This window comes from Amblyomma maculatum, chromosome 4, assembly GCF_055883805.1.
Source record: "Amblyomma maculatum isolate TAMU_Amacu chromosome 4, ASM5588380v1, whole genome shotgun sequence".
In the NCBI taxonomy this organism is placed as follows: Eukaryota; Metazoa; Arthropoda; class Arachnida; order Ixodida; family Ixodidae; genus Amblyomma; species Amblyomma maculatum.
In genome coordinates, this window is record NC_139347.1 from 90,773,980 (window position 1) to 90,779,979 (window position 6,000).

The 6,000-nt window shown below is 47.5% G+C and overlaps 1 protein-coding gene across 1 annotated transcript in view; it reads right to left on the bottom strand.

Moving 5' to 3' along the window:
- Positions 1-5,093, bottom strand: part of LOC146191639 (uncharacterized) — a 79,254-nt gene extending 74,161 nt beyond the window's left edge. Inside the window, exon 1 of the mRNA XM_084602159.1 lies at positions 4,729-5,093. The gene's annotated coding sequence lies outside the window, so the exon portion shown is untranslated. The remainder of the gene's footprint in view (positions 1-4,728) is intronic.
- Between the last annotated feature and the right edge of the window lie 907 nt (positions 5,094-6,000).

Sequence of the window (6,000 nt, forward strand, 5' to 3'; positions counted from 1 at the left end):
GGAGGCTGGGGCTCCTTTTTCTTGTAGCGCATCCTCTCTCCCCCACGACAGCCAGCGCTCGAATAAAGAGAGAGAGAGAGAGAGCCGTGACGGCCGCGACGAGCATCTGTAATGAGACCGCTAACACTTCCGCACACACATCCGGAGGTGCGAGGGGACGTGGCTGCGGCATCGTCCGCTTGTCGCAACGCTGCTGCTGGGACACACCGCTTCCTTCGCCTTGGACGAGCGAAGCGAGAACGCGTCCCTTTCAAGGTCGCCGAGCTAAACGCATGGGCGCAGATCCGCTTCTTGCACGGCCGCCGCTTTTTGAGCCTTTTACATAACGTCGACGCCAGCAGCAGCAGCAGCAAAAGCAGGAAGAATAAAAGAGGACAGGGAGGGGACAAGGGGCGCCGGAGAGCCAGCGCTAAAGGAGAACAAAAATCTTACATCTCCAGCGGCTTTGAATTCTGATCACGGTGCAATCCGCGCGCCGGTACAGTATGTACAGTGCCAAAAGAACTCCCGAGTCCGGGAAGAAAGTAAAATAACAAAAGCTGGACGAAGAAGAAAATGCCGCGGGTCAGGAGAGGTGTGCCAGTTGATACCTGCCGTGAAACGAGGCCAATCAGCCGTAAAGATGAAATAAAGAAAAGACGACGAATAAACATAATGTGATGCTGGAAGCATGGTGTCCACTGGCGGGGCCTATTTTTACGATCGCCATGCCGACGTTTACTCACTGCCTACAGTGGCTACAAAAACGAGACGTGTTTTGCCCCGCGTTCAGAACAGATCCAGAAGGGCGGACGCGCTGGATATGTTCCCTAGTCGGTATCTCCGAAGGAGACATGCGACTGTTAAAGTAGGTCTTCGCCTTTTTGGCAAAACATTAAAGGGTCAAGGTTAAAAGGAAGATATGAAGGCCTTGCGCTTCAATCCGTGCACGAGCTTTAGAATGACCTTGGAGCCGTTTGGATTCGTGTAGTGCTTGAGGTTATCCCGCTGCCGAAGCGCGAGCGACTCATCAGCTTCCCTGCAGTCAAGCATGGTCAGTGCTGGGGCTAAGGAGGCTCAAACCCAAGGCTCATCTTCAAGAGTTGGGGAAAGGTATAACATGCTTATTATATGGAATCACATATAATGGAAATTTCAGCTGATACGTATCAAGCGAGCAAAGTATAGTAGAACGAAGAGATGGAGCCCCCGCCTAATGTAACTTCATTTAGCCTGATCGGTTGTGCAGGGTTCTGCAGAAATGAATTCCCCATAGGGCCCCCCTTTTTTTTATGAGGCAATATTTATTTATTTTCAAGACTCTCAATGCCCGGGGGGCTTACAGAGAGGAGGGGCGTACAAAATTAGCAGTATAGGTTTCTTAAAATTTTCGACATCGGTGATGGCAGTGATGAAGGCAGGGAGGTGGTTCCAGTCATTTGCAGTTCGAGGAATAAATGAATTCAAACATAGCGTGGTTCTCCAGTGCGAGATCCCTACATTGAAGCTGTGATCGATGCGTGAGGATATATAAGATTGAAAAAGTAACTGATACTTTGAGAATATGATTAGTATAATAAATCCGGTGGAAAAGGCATAAGCGAAAATACTTGCGACGCAGAAAACGAACTGGAAGACCAAGGTTTGATTTGATTGCAGATACGCTTGCTGTTCGTGATAAGTTACAAAAAATAAAACGGGCGGCGCGGTTCTGATAGGGGTCTAAATAGTTAATAACAGTTACTTGATTAGGACACGAAATTGAGCATGCATATTCTAGTTTGGGCCTTATTAACGTTCTATACAAATGGAGCTTAACGGAATTGTCTGCAGTTGTGAAAGAGAGATTGTGTGTTATGTGAACGCCGAGATATTTGTATGATGAAGCTGGTGATAGCGGAGCGTTATTATATGAGTTTGCTTACGAACTGAGGAAGAGTTTTCGAAGGATCGCAGTCAAACCCTCCATGTAGTAAAGTCGAGAGGGAGAGAGAGAGGGGAGGTAACGTTTAAACAATTTAACGGGGCCCGTATGTTAAACGAAGATATATTCCTTTTACCTGCCACCCCCACAGCCGCACTCACCTCTCAAATAGTTCACTTTAGCTTTCGGAGGGGGAAATGCAAAGAGCATTACATGATGCCTCCCAAAACAAGTCCCCTGTTATCTCCTTATCTGAGCGCTGGTTACATTTGCGCCCTCTAAAACAAACGCATTACTCCGACTTCAATTTCATTGATCGCATTTTGTTCTGTTAACGCCAAATCGTTAGTACCCCCATCTCGAAAAATATTATCCGCCGGTGGTGTCAACCAAATTGAAGCATCGTAGCTTTAAAAAATTATGAGTATGCTGGCAGGATTTCTGTGCGAGAGCGTCAGTAACCCCAATGTCGGCAAAAAATGTCCGCCGGCACCTCGGAAGCATCGGAAATTCACAAGCATGCCTTTGGCAGGCGAGTGTCCGCTTCTCTGACTACAAGGGTATTATATGGGTCCCTTTGAACTAGAAATCTTCACCTCAAAAAATACGAAGGCTCTCAGACATTCCATAAGGTCTAAGCCACCCAAAAAGATTTTGTCGCAAGCACGATCAAACGAGAGTTAATAGTTTGGTTTAGTTAATACAGTTTAAAGTCCGAAAGCAGCTCTGGCTTATCGATGGAGGAAAAACGAAGAGGCGTCCGTGTGCTGTGCGATGTCAGTGCACGTTAAAGATCCCCAGGTGGTCTCTAAATTGCTCCGAAGTCCTCCACTTCAGCACCTCTTTCGCTCTTTCCACTTCCACTGCCACCTTCCTTCCCTTACGGCGCCGTTCAGGTGCCCACGGAAAAAAATGCGACACAGCGCCTTTTCTTTCCTGTACACCGATTTATTTTGTTTGCATATTTATTTATTTATAAAAAGGGACGCCGTAATTAAAGGCTCCGGAAATTTCGACCACGTGAGGTTATTTAACATGCACCAACATCGCACAGTACTACACGGGCGTCTTGATTTTGGCCTCCATCGAAAAGCGACCGCCGCGGTCAGTATTTGGTCCCGCGTCCTTAACTACTGAGCCACTGTGGCGGCCGAGAATTAATATCGATCACTTCTTTACATAATAAAATCGCATAGCAGGCTGCGAAAACTAACGCTCTCGCGTCTCAATATGCCGCATGAATCTTATTGACCCGTCTGTGAATATATACGTATTTAGTGCACTTAAAAGAAAATTGGGATATATTCAAGTAGTGTAGGGCGGAGGTGAGCAGGGATTGCTGAGAGGGGAAGGGGGTACGGTAGACGCGCTTTAGCTCAGAGCCCCCGTTTTTCTTAACCAGACCCAGAGCATGGTTTAAAAACTGTGCTAAACACGGCATTCAAGCTTGCAACGTGTGTCCAATCTGGACCACATAGGCGTGCTGACGCACGAAAGATCCATTTCGCTTTTACCGCCGTTATGAACTAGACAGGGCAATCAATAGCAGGACGGCCGGCCAGTACCCACTGACCGCCCCAAAAAGAATTACGTAATACTTTACGTGCCCTCTCAATTCGCTCAGGGTGTGACCACCGAAGACGCACGCCAGTCAGTGCTGGTATCGTAGTTCGCTACGTACGCAAGAGTCAGGAATTATTTAAAAATTAAATTTCCAAGCAGCTGCTTCGTATTCGACATGGATTCAAGGTTCGCGAGAAAAAAAAAAAAAAAAAAAAAGCTTGCCAATGTTGGTCGCTCAGAGCAGATCGAGGTGAAGATTGCACTGGCGAAAAACTCCCGCAAAACAAAATAAAAACGAACACTCGTCGGCGAAGCGCCTTTTGAGACGAGTACTTTTCTGCGACCTCCAGAGCCAAGTGGGTCAATTTCGCCGTCCCGACCGCCTATGCTCCTCTTCATAACCGGCGAGCAACGGACGGTCGCCGAATATCCCAACTCTGTCGGCGGTCCCTTATGCAAACTGCAGCTTACTGCCGGCAAACGTATGCAGTCTAAGCTTTCCTAAAGTGCATCTGATGGGAGGAGAGCGTAATACCACCTGTCAATTACTGTGATGACAACAAAACGAGCCACACGAATGACCCACACTGAAAATCGGTCTGTAGGAAACGGCGGAATACTCAACACTGCTGCATCATCTGAAATTACATCTGACAGTTCATGTAATGACCATGCTCGGTACAATACATGCAGGAGCCAAACCCAGCGGTGCGACAGGGCTGGCAAGCTTTATCGTGTGGGAGAGTTCGCGTTGGAGCAAACCATCTGATAGCGCACATCCGACCACGCCAAAAAGCTTTTGCGGCCCTGCACAGACACTGCGATGTGCATCCCAGGCTATGCACTGGCCGAACTCCCGACTTCGAGCATCCGGAGCAAGCGCGGCTTCTCTGATCCGCATACGTATCCGAGCAGCCAGCAGCAGATCCCATGCCTTATGAAAGCGGCGCGTGCAGACATCCGAGGTCGAAAAACATTATGAAGCTCTGAGGTTAACAAAGCGAAGGAGATGCTAAAGAACTAGCTGTCTCTTCATTACCACCACTCGTGACCGTTACCGGAGGCACTGGTGACGGTTGATCTCGTTTTGATTGAGCAGCTGCGGCGGAGTGCACTACAATGGGATATAAGCAGCGTCGCAGCCTAGTCAGCCGCAGCGCTAATTACTGTGCAAAGGTGCTCGCGTCTGACAGCCTCGGAGCCCTTGAGTAAGTCGAAATTGTCGGGATCGCACAGGCAGACCAACCCAAACCATAACTTACTTTTTATACCGTTGAATGGTCATGGGCTTCGTCCCGAAGGGGCATGGAGCCGTCGGCGCGGAGAGTATCGTCGCGGAAAGCTGTACGCTTTCGCCATGTAGCACACATTCGCACGGTACGTCACTGCGATGGAAACCGCCGCATCGAGCTCACTTTCCGTCGTGCCATATCCGGAGATGTTCTGTCATTGCTCACGCCGACGATTTGACAGGAGCTGGCAGTGAAACTGCGCCCGTATCTTTTCTTTCTTTTCCTTTCGCCCCACGCAAACACACAAAACAGCCCCCCGGACACACACTCAAGAAAAATGCTCGACGGCGCGGCCAACACGGGCGCCACACGCGAGCCGAGCCGCTACTCCGAACGCTGACAAAAGCACCGGGCAAATTGGTGGCGCCATCTGTTGCATTAGATAAAAAACAATCTGTTCATTTTTCTTAATTTAATGATGTTTTACAAAATGAACCGAAATATTTTACAATAAAAAGGCCTAAATCAACTCTGGCAATTAATGAAGCAAATTTGGAAATTCTTACAGTAATTGGTAAATTTTATTCGTTTTGTGTGCACTTTTTAGGCCTTGCAGATAGTAGCGTCATCTAGACACAGCCAACAAAAGCTATCTGTCTTTGGCGCCATAGCTTTGTGAAATGCGCTTTTCTTTCCCTTTGCCATTTGCGAAATTTCTCTATATATAGCACGTTTGTTGATGCTAAAGCTGTCTGGACTAGTGCAACCTTGGAACTGCCTTGAAAACTGCTGTATACTTTTTGCCGAAGAATTTAAATGTGAAAAGTAATCCCAGTGCTCTATGCTCCACGTATATTTTGATTCACCTACTTTCATGGCATTTTTTTTTTTTTTTCTGTACATGCATGTTTCATATCTGGTGATGTTTTGTGACAGGCACTTCAAGCCTTTTCCATGCCTCGGCTGTGATTATTGAGATGATTAGCCCGCTTAAACAGCGCTACTGTTTGTGCTGTCTGCGACATGCATTTTTATTGCTGTGATTTGTTGCTGTATTTTATTGGTTGATGCAATAAACCATGAATATGAAAACCATAATTGTTCACTTGGTACACTCTGTTGCAAACTGGGCACGACTACCCTGTTGCACCAGTGATTGTGGACCGCACCTTACTGTGCTGAGGGACAAAGTAAATGGCCAAAATACTTGCATGAATTGCAGCAGTATTTGTATTATGAATTTGCATGCGTAGTCTCTATTTGGAAGGGTTGCTGCCTTTCTATGCCGCCACCTTCGCCAAC